Raw genomic sequence first — 10,234 nt, 5'->3', positions numbered from 1 at the left:
TGGTGCCGCCTTGCAAGAGGGCTGCGTCCGCACGCTCGTCCTCGCTCGCGGGCTCCCCGGCACCCCGGGCGCCCCACAACCTATTGGTGAAAGCGACCCCACGTCTCCCCCTCTTCTTCCTGCACCCCCTGCCCTTACCCCAGAGCCTTCACTTCTGCCACTGCTCCCCCACATCCTTTTCCTCTGCATCTTAGATCCGGGCCCCCCCCATACACACACATACTGTCTGTAACGTACCCTTTTCCTGCCGGCAGCGTCCACCTTCGTTCCCCTCACCGCCTCCTAGACCTCCTCTCCCTCTGTCGTTTCTGCCCATCCCTCCAACAATTTGTGTGCCCCCCCCCGACACACGCACACATACACCAGTGCCCTTTTCCGCAGCTCTGCAGGCTTGAGAGGAGGAAGGGAACATCTTCCCCTTTCTGAAGTTACAGGGGAGCGCCCACCTGCTAGTGCGCGGGGAATGGAGAAGGCAGATGGGAAATTTTGCCGAGTAGGACTTGGAAAGACTTGCTCAGAGCTGAATAAACATTGATCTAGAGACAGCTCGGCCTGGAACGTTTACACACCTTATTTAGTCTAGGCTGCTACCGGGAACTTGGATAAGGACTAGCAGGAGAGGGTTAGTCCTGGTTCACGCGCAGAGAAATTGAGACTGGCGTGGTGGCGCACGCCTTTAATCCTAGCTCTAGGGAAGCAGAGGTAGGAGGATCGCCTTGAGTTTGAGGTCACTCTGAGACTACATAGTGAATTCCAAGTCAGCCTGGCCTAGAGTGAGACCCTACCTCGAAAAATCAAGGAAGGGGTTGGGGAGAGAAACTGAGACTTATTCCCAGCATGATGGCACAAACCTGTAATCCCAGACAGAAGCAGGAGGATCAGGAGTTCAAGGCCAGCCTCAACTACATGAGACCCTGTCTCAAAAAAATAAAACAAAAAATTGAAAAGGCTGGGCGTGGTGGCTCACGCCTTTAAATTCTAGCGCTTGGGAGACAGAGGTAAGAGGATTGCCATGAGTTCAAGGCCACCCTGAGACTACAGAGTGAATTCCAGGTCAACCTGGGCTAGAGTGAGACCCTACTTAGAAAAAAGAAAATAAAAATAGGTCTGGAGAGATGGCTTAGTGGTTAAGATGCTTGCCTATAAAGTCAAAGGACCCCCAGGATCCACATAAGCCAGATGCACAAGGTAGTGCATGCATCTGGACTTCAGTGCAGCAGCAGGAGGCCATAGCAGCACACCCATCCTCTTCCTCCCACTCTCTTTTTCTCTCAAATAAATATAAAATATTTAAAAAATTTTAAAAATCCTCCTTATCCCTCCTCCTGGGAACTCTCCCCCCATCCTTACACATGTGTCAATGTCTACTATGGTGGAAATCCTCACTTGTATACAAATTTGTATATACAAATATACACAAGTGGTCAGATGAGTTTATACCATGGGAATAACAGCTTCCCATGTCCATCTAACCCGTGCCCAGATATGAGTACCTGCCCAATTTTATGAGCTCGAGGATGAGAGGGCAAGAGGCCACCCTTCCATTCCTTTCTAGGCCTTGAGCTTGCCCTCACCATGCCCTGGGGACTCTTCACTAGATTGGAACCTTTCCTTCAAAGAGCTAAGATGTGTCATCTTAAGTGTGTCTCTCACGAGACTCGTGTGTGATCTCACAGGTATTAGGCAATGTATGCACCTGGATAAAGAACTTGCTCACCACTGTGGAGCTGGAGTTATAGCTCAGTTGCTAGAGTGCTTACCTAGCAAGCCCTGGGTTTGATTGCCAGCACCACATAAACTAAGCAGGTTGGTTCATGCCTGTAATTTCAGATATTAGATAGTGAAGGCAGGAACATCAGAAGTTCAAGGTCATCTTCAGCTACATAGTAAATGTGAGGCCAGCCTGGAATATGTGAGACCTTCTCTTAAAAAAAAAAAAAAAAAAAAGATGGGCTGGAGATATGGCTTAGTGGTTAAGGCACTTCCTTGCAAAGCCAAAGGACCTCGGTCTACTCCCCAGGACCCACGTAAGCCAGATGCACAAAGTAGCACATGCATCTGGAATTCTTTTGCAGTGGCTGGAGGCCCTGGTATGTCCATTCTCTCTCTTCCTCTGCCTTGTTCTCTCTCTCAAGTAAATAAATAAAAATCATATATATATATATAGAGAGAGAGAGAGAGAAAGAGAGAGAGTTAAAAGAGAGGCTGGAGAGATGGCTTAGTAGCTAAGGTACAAAGCCTAAGGACCCAGGTTCAATTCCCCAGAACCCATGTAAGCCAGATGCACATGGTGGCACATGTGTCTGGAGTTCATTTGGAGGGGCTAGAGGCCCTGGTGTGCCCATTCTTTCTCTATCTGCTTCTTTCCCTCTCCTCTCTCCCTCTCAAATAAATAAGTATACTTATTTTTAAAAAAGAGCTGGAGAGTCTGGTGTAGTGGTGCACGCCTTTAATCCCTGCACTTGGGAGGCAGAGGTAGGGTTGTTGTGAGTTCGAGGCCACCCTGAAGTTACATAATGAAATCCAGGTCAACCTGGGCTAGAGTAAGACCCTATCTGTGAGACCCTATCTTAAAAAAAAAAAAAAAAAAAAAAAAAAAGGGCTGGAGAGATGGCTTAGCGGTTAAGCGCTCGCCTGTGAAGCCTATGGATCCCGGTTCGAGGCTCAGTTCCCCAGGTCCCACGTTAGCCAGATGCACAAGGGGGCGCACGCGTCTGGAGTTCGTTTGCAGAGGCAGGAAGCCCTGGCGCACCCATTCTCTCTCTCTCTCTCCCTCTATCTGTCTTTCTCTCTGTGTCTGTCGCTCTCAAATTTAAAAAAAAAAAAAAAAAAGAGCTGTACAGATGGCGTAAGTGGTTAAGGTACTTGCATGCAAAGCCTAAGGACTCAGGTTCGACTCTTCAGGTCCCATGAAACCCCTACACACAGTGATGCAAGTGCACAAGTTTGCACATGCACACAAAGGGGCACACGTGTCTAGAGTTTAATTGCAGTGGCTGGAGGCCCTGGCATGCCAATTCTCTCCGCCACCCCCCATCCCCCCACCTCCGCTTCTCTCTTTCAGTCTCACATTTAAAAAAAAGCAATCTGTTGGGCTTGCCTCAAGAAAAAAAAAAAAACACAACTCTCTAGTCTAAGCAGGGCTTGAACTTTTGAACTTCAATCCTCCTGCCTCAGACTACCAAGGTAGTTTTTGGGATTCCAGGCCTGTGCCACTAGTCCAAACTGATTACTATATTCCCATTTTATTATTGAAGAAACTGAAACAGAGAGGGAGGAAATGGGTTGGTAGGTGGGTGGGTGTGTTGTCAGGTTATTGAGATAGGGGGTCTCTGTAGCTGAGGCTGGCCTTAAGCTTGCTGTATAGGAATCTAGCTCAGTAGCAGAGTGTTGATGCAGCATGTGCAAGGTCCTGGATTTGATCCCCAGCACTGCAAGAAAACAAAACCCAGAACCAAGCTGGAAGAGTAGCTCATGCTTGTAATCCCAACAGCACTCAAGCAGATTGTCATGAATTTACAGCCAGCCTGGGATACATAGTGAGATCAGGGCATCATCCTTGGCTACAGACTCAAAAGGAGGGACAGCCAAAGTAATAGTTTATTCATTAAGGTGCTTGCCTTTGATGCCTAAGGACCCAAGTTCAATTCCCCAATACCCATGTAAGCCCAGATGCACAAGGTGGCACCTGCATCTGGAGTTCATTTGCAGTGGTTAGAGGCCCTGGTGCACCCATTGTCTATCTGCCTCTCTCTCTCTCTCTATCAAATAAAAGAAATAAATAAATAATAAAACGTTATTTGGTTTGTTTTTGTTTTGTTTTGTTTTTCAAGGCAGGGTCTCACTCTAGCTCACCAGGCTGACCTGGAATTCACTATGTAGTCTCGGGGTGGCCTTGAACTCATAGCAATCCTCCTGCCTCTGCCTCCCAAGTGCTGGGATGAAAGGCGTGTGCCACCACACCTGGCTAATAATAAAACATATTAAAAAAAAAAAAAGAAAAGAAAAAAATTCCAGGGACTTAGGATGTAACTCAGCTAGTAGACTGCTTGCCTAGCATGCGTGGAATCCTTGGTTCACTGCAGAAAACTAAGCATGCTGCACAGGTGGCTTAGCAGTTAAATGCTAAGGACCTTGGTTTGAGGCTCTATACTAATCAAGAGAGAAATTGGCCGGGCTTCAGCAATTGGGAGGCAAAGGTAGGAGGATTTTCATGAGTTCAAGGCCAGTCAAACTATATATTGAATTCCAGGTCAGCCTGGGCTACAGTGAGACCCTACCTTGAAATACCAAAAAGAAAGAGAGAGAGAGGGAAGAAGAGAAAAACTGAATCCTTTTACATGTAGTCAAACAAATTTTTAAGATGTTTTTGTTCCACAGAATGGACCCAAAGAGAAACAAGTATTGAGAGTGGAAGGGAGAAAGGAGTGGCTGAAAGAACAAGGAGATCAGACCAAATGTCCCATTTTTTTCTTGGGCTGGCTCTGCCAAACCTTCTATTGATAGGACCTCTGGAAATACAAGCCATGTAGTCAGTTGGCTGTGGTTCTTAGCCCAGAACACTGGTGACAGGGAGCCAAATGGGTGAGAGGCATCTGGAGAGGTTATTTGGAATAATGTTGATAATAGCCCACCCAGGTGCCTTTCTCCCAGCCAGGCTGACCTTGGGTAAGGCAGGTGGAACAAAAGGCATGCACAACATAAATCCTTTCCTCAGAGGAATGTGAGCCTAAGCCGGGCGTGGTGGTGACATGCCTTTAATCTTAGCACTGGGGAGGCAGAGGTAGGAGGATCACCTTGAGTTTGAGGCCACCATGAGGCTCCATAGTGAATTCCAGGTCAGCCAGGGCTAGAGTGAGACCCTACCTCAGGCGGGGTGGGGGGGGGGGAGGGAAATGTGAGCCTCATTCCTGTCGGTGGTTATATTCTATCTACTTGAAGTTTTTTAAGTTAAACTAGATTTTATTTACACATATATAATTATATAATTTTTTTTCCAAGCATTTTAAAATATTTTTTTTGGGGGGGGGTTTCAAGGTAGGGTCTTGCTCTAGCCCAAGCTGACCTGGAATTCACTATGTAGTCTCGGGGTAGCTTTGAATTAACAAGACAGATAGAGAGAAAATGAACTCCAGACACAGTGCCTCTTTATATTTTATTAGATTTTTTTTTTATTCATTTATTTGCAAGCAGACAGAGGCAGAGAGAACGAGCATGCCAGGGTCTCCAGCTGCTGCAAACATAGTCCAGATTCATGCACGTTTTTGTGCATCTGGCTTTACATGGGTACTGAAGAATCAAACCTGGCTCATTCGTTAGCTGTGGAGACAAGTGCCTTACCCAATCTCTCCAGCCTTCACCACTGTTTTTAATTTAAATTATTTTTATTTTTATTTATTTAAGAGAGAAAAAATATGGGCTCTCCAGGACCTTTAGCCACTGCAGAGAAACTCCAGACACATTCGCCACCTTGTACATCTGGCTTATGGGGATCTTGGGGAATCAAACCTGGGTCCTTTGGCTTTGCACACAAGTGCCTTAACTGCTAAGCCATCACTCTAGCCCTTCTGCCATGTATATATGTATATATTTTTTGTTTTGTTTTGTTTTTTGTTTTTTAGGTAGTGTCTAACTCTAGCCCAGGCTGACCTGAAATTCACTATGTAGTCTTAGGCTGAGCTTGAATTTACAGCCATCCTCCTACCTCTGTCTCCAGAGTGCTGGGATTAAACGCATGTGCCACCATGTCCAGCTCAAGCTATTCCCCTGCCTTTTTTTTTTTTTTTAATAGGGTCTCTATCTTAGGCTCACCTGGAATTCACAATGTAGTCTCAGGGTGGCCTCACAGCGATCCTCCTACCTTTGCAGGGATTAAAGGTGTGTACCACCATGCCCAGCTTTTTTTTTTTTTTTTTTTTTTTTGAGGTGGGGTCTCACTCTAGCTCGGGTTAACCTGGAATTCACTCGGTAGTCTCAGGGTGGCCTCGAACTCATGGCAATCCTCCTACCTCTGCCTCCCAAGTGCTGGAGTTAAAGGCATGCACCACCAAGCCCGGCTTTTTTTTTTTTTTTTCCTGGTTTTTCTTTTTATTTATTTATTTATTTATTTATTTATTTATTTATTTATTTTTGAGGTAGAGTCTGGCTCTGGTCCAGGCTGACCTGAAATTCACTATGTAGCCTCAGGATGGCCTCGAACTCAGGGCAATCCTTCTACCTCTGCCTCCCAAGTGCTGGGATTAAAGGCATGCACCACCACACCCTGTTCAAGACATTTTTTTAAAAGTCTTCCTCCATTAGCCAACTGTGGGGTTTCTGGACGACTCTGAAGTTGGCATGGAGCTACCTATAAGACAGCTTCAACCCCACCCTGAAACAGAGGAAAAACAGTTCCCTGTGGAAAATGATCCACCTCCTTTGTGTGGGAAGAAGGCTATCTTTCTCTCCTGCTTTGGTAAAAGGAAGAGCAGCTGGAGATGAAAGGAAGTACTAAGTTAGTCCCATGAAACCTACTGGCTGGAAGCTGTGTTCCTGAGATGATCCCAAAGGGGACTGCCATGCTCCCTTGCCACCCCAACTGAGAGCAGAAACAACAGCATTCACATTCAGTAACGTCTCCTTCAAATATGAAATAAAATACAAGACTAAGGGAGAGAGGAAGGAGATATGATGTGACTGGATTTGTGAAAGGGGAAGGGGAGGGAATTATTATGGTTTATTGTCTGTAAGAATGAAAGTTGTCAATAAAAAATGCCAAAAAAATGAATAAAAGTTGAAAACACATTTTTAGAAACTTAAAAAAAATTACCAGTGTGGGCTGGGGAGATGGCTCAGCAGTTAAAGGTGCTTGCTGGGCATGCCTGCCAACCTGAGTTCAATCCTCAGCACCAATGTAAAGCTGGATGCAAAGTGTAATCCCAACGAGCCTATGGCAATGGGTGGCTATGGTAGGTTCAATATAAAATGCCCCTGTAGGCTCCTGTGTTTGAATACTTAATCCCTTGTGGATAACAATATTCTGGAAGGCTGTGGGACCTTTAGGAAGTGGATTGCTAGAGAAAGTATGCCACTGTAGGTGGGCCTGGAGGCTTGTTAGTCCAGCCTTGGCTTCTGTTCTTTTTCTCGCTCTGCTTCCTCCCTGTTAATGTGAAGAAGAGCTGCTGGTTTCCTGCCCCTGCCATACTTTTCCCACCATGATGGACTCTACTCACTAGATATGGAATCCCTAAACTGTTTCTGGTCAGATATCTTGTTCCACCAATAAGAAAGTAACTGAGCTGGGCGTGGTGGCACAAGCCTTTAATCTCAGCACTCAGGAGACAGAGGTTAGGAGGATCACCAAGAGTTCTAGGCCACCCTGAGACTAAAGAGTGAATTCCAGGTCATCCTGGACTAGAGTGAGACCCTACCTTGAAAAACTAAAAAAAGCAAAAAGATTACAGGAGTAGCTGGGCTTTAATTCCAGAAGCAGAGATAGAAGGGCTTTAATTCCAGAAGCAGAGATAGAAGGATCACTGTGAGCCCAAAGCCAGCCTAGGACTACAGAGTAAGTTCCAGGTCAGCCTGTGCTAGAATGAGACTCCACTTAAAAAACAAAAAAAAAAAAAAAAAAAAAACAGAGAGAGAGAGTGAGAATGGGCATGCCAGGGCCTCCAGCCATTGCAAATGAACTCCAGACTCATGTGCCACCATGTACATCTGGCTTACGTGGGTCCTGGAGAATTGAACCGGGATCCTTTGGCTTTGCAGGCAAATGCCTTAACTGCTAAGCCAGATCTCCTGCCCCAAATAATTAAAAAAAAAAAAAAAAAAAAAAGACAAAGAAGCCATTTGGGTGTGGTGGCACACTCCTTTAATCCCAGCACTGGGGAGGTTGAGGTAGGAGGATCACCAGGAGTTCAAGGCCATCCTGAAACTACATAGTGAATTCCAGATCAGTCTGGGCTAGAGCGAGATCCTACCTCAAAAAAAAAAAAAAAAAAAAAAAAAACAAAGAAAAATCAAAATAAAAACAAGTCCCTGCCTCACAGTTTTTCATCAGGAAGCTATTTAGTTAGTCACTGATGAACGTTTGGGTGCTTTTCAATATCTTGCTACCACAAACAATACTATAATGACTTTGTTTAGAATAGATTCAGGAAAAAAAAAAAAAAGCCAGGTGTGGTGTCTCAGGCCTTTAATCCCAGTACTCAGGAGGTAGAAGTATGAGGATCTGGGCTGGAGAAATGGCTTAGTGGTTAAGGTGCATGCCTGTGAAGCCTAAGGACCTAGGTTCAATTCTCCAGGTCCCACATACGCCAGATGTACATGGTGGCACATGTGTCTGGAGTTCATTTGCAGTGACTAGAGGCGCTGGCATGCCCATTCTCTCTCTCTCTCTCTAACAAATAAACAAAAATAACTCTTGAAAAAAAAGTAGGAGGATCACTGTGAATTCAAGACCAGCCTGAGACTACATAGTGAATTCCTGGGCTGGAGGGAGACCCTACCTCAAAAAAAGGGGGGGGCCGAGTAGATGGCTTAGCTGTTAAGGTGCTTGCCTGCAAAGCCAAAGGACCCACATAAGCCAGGTGCACAAGGTGGCGCATATGTCTGGAGTTTGTTTGCAGTGGCTGGAGGCCCTGGTGTGCCCATTCTCTCTTTCTGCTTCTTTCTCTCTCAAATAGATAAATTAATTTAAAAATTTTTATTTTTATTTATTTATTTGAGAGCGACAGACAGAGAGAGGAAGAGGCAGAGAAACAGAGAGAATGGGTGCGCCAGGGCCTCCAGCCACTGCAAACGAACTCCAGACGCGTGCGCCCCCTTGTGCATCTGGCTAACGTGGGTCCTGGGGAATCGAGCCTCGAACCAGGGTCCTTAGGCTTCACAGGCAAGCACTTAACCGCTAAGCCATCTCTCCAGCCCAATTTTAAAAAGTACACTTTCTGTTTAAAAAAAAATGGGTGTAGAGATGGCTCAACAATTAAGGTGGCTTGCCTGCAAAGCCTAACGACCCATTAGGCTTTCTTAAGTACCCATATAAGACATACACCGTGGCACATGCATCCGGAATTTGTTTGCTGTAGGCACTGGCATGTCAGTTCTTTCTCTGTCTCTTCTATCTATCTCTGCTTGCAAATAAATAAAAATTTATAAAAAATAGATCCAAGCTGGGCATGATGGTGCACACCTTTAATCCCAGTACTCTAGAGGCTGAGGTAGGATCACAGTGAGTTGAAGGCCACTCTAAGACTACGTAGTGAATTCCAGGTCAACCTGGGCTAGAGTGAGATCCTAACTTGATAAAACTAAAAAAAAAAAAAAAAAAAAAAGATTCAGTAATGTTAGAATAGATTATGTGATTTACAAGAGTGACTGATATTCCCATTTCAAATTCAACAGATTCTATCAAATCGCTCCGAATACTGGGCCACACTAGACTTCTGTCACCAATAAACACCTAGGGTTTACAGCCAGGCCTGGCCTATTGCTTCCTTCTGAGTCAACATTCAGTTTTCACAGGGTTAGTTCCCATCTGCAGAATTTGGGTGGACAAGCTGAGAGAGTCAGGGAGGATCATGCAGATGAAGGGGAGGCTGTCCCAAATTATCCCCGTAGTCATGCAGGTCACATGACCCTCTCTAAAGCAGAAAGGGTACCTAGGAGAACGTGAGCTCCCCATCACTGGGAGTATCCAAGCCCAGGCTTGGTATCAACAAACACATTCAATAGCGGCATTTACTCTGTGCCAGGTCTTGGGCTGGTCTCCTTAAAGATAAGTCAGCCTCAGTCTTTGCCCACCCAGAATGCCATACTCATGGAGAAAATAGATAAGTAAACAGACACTGATGCTTGAGCTTACTGACAGCTGAGCCGGACTTCCTTTTCTGACAAGGTCTGGAACTTCCTGCTCTATACACCATGGAAATGCTGGAAACAAAAAAAGAAAATACCCCATTTTCTTTCTCTCTCTCTCTCCCTTTCTTTCTTTCCTTCTTTTTCTTTCTGTCTTTTTTTTTTTTTTTTTTTTTTTTCTAGGTAGTATCTCACTCTAGCCCAGGCTGACCTGGAATTCACTATGTAGTGTCATGGTGGCCTCAAACTCTCAGTGATCCTCCTACCTCTGCCTCTCAAGTGCTGTGATTAAGGGCATGTGCTGCCATGCCCAGCTGTTTTTTAAAAAAATATTTTATTTTTATTTATTTGACAGAGAAAAAGAGGCAAGAGGCAGAGAGAGAAAGGGGGGTGAGGG

Source organism: Jaculus jaculus, chromosome 8 (assembly GCF_020740685.1).
Source record: "Jaculus jaculus isolate mJacJac1 chromosome 8, mJacJac1.mat.Y.cur, whole genome shotgun sequence".
Lineage (NCBI taxonomy): Eukaryota > Metazoa > Chordata > Mammalia > Rodentia > Dipodidae > Jaculus > Jaculus jaculus.
The sequence above is the reverse complement of the archived record's forward strand: the minus strand, read 5'-3'. Positions refer to the sequence as shown.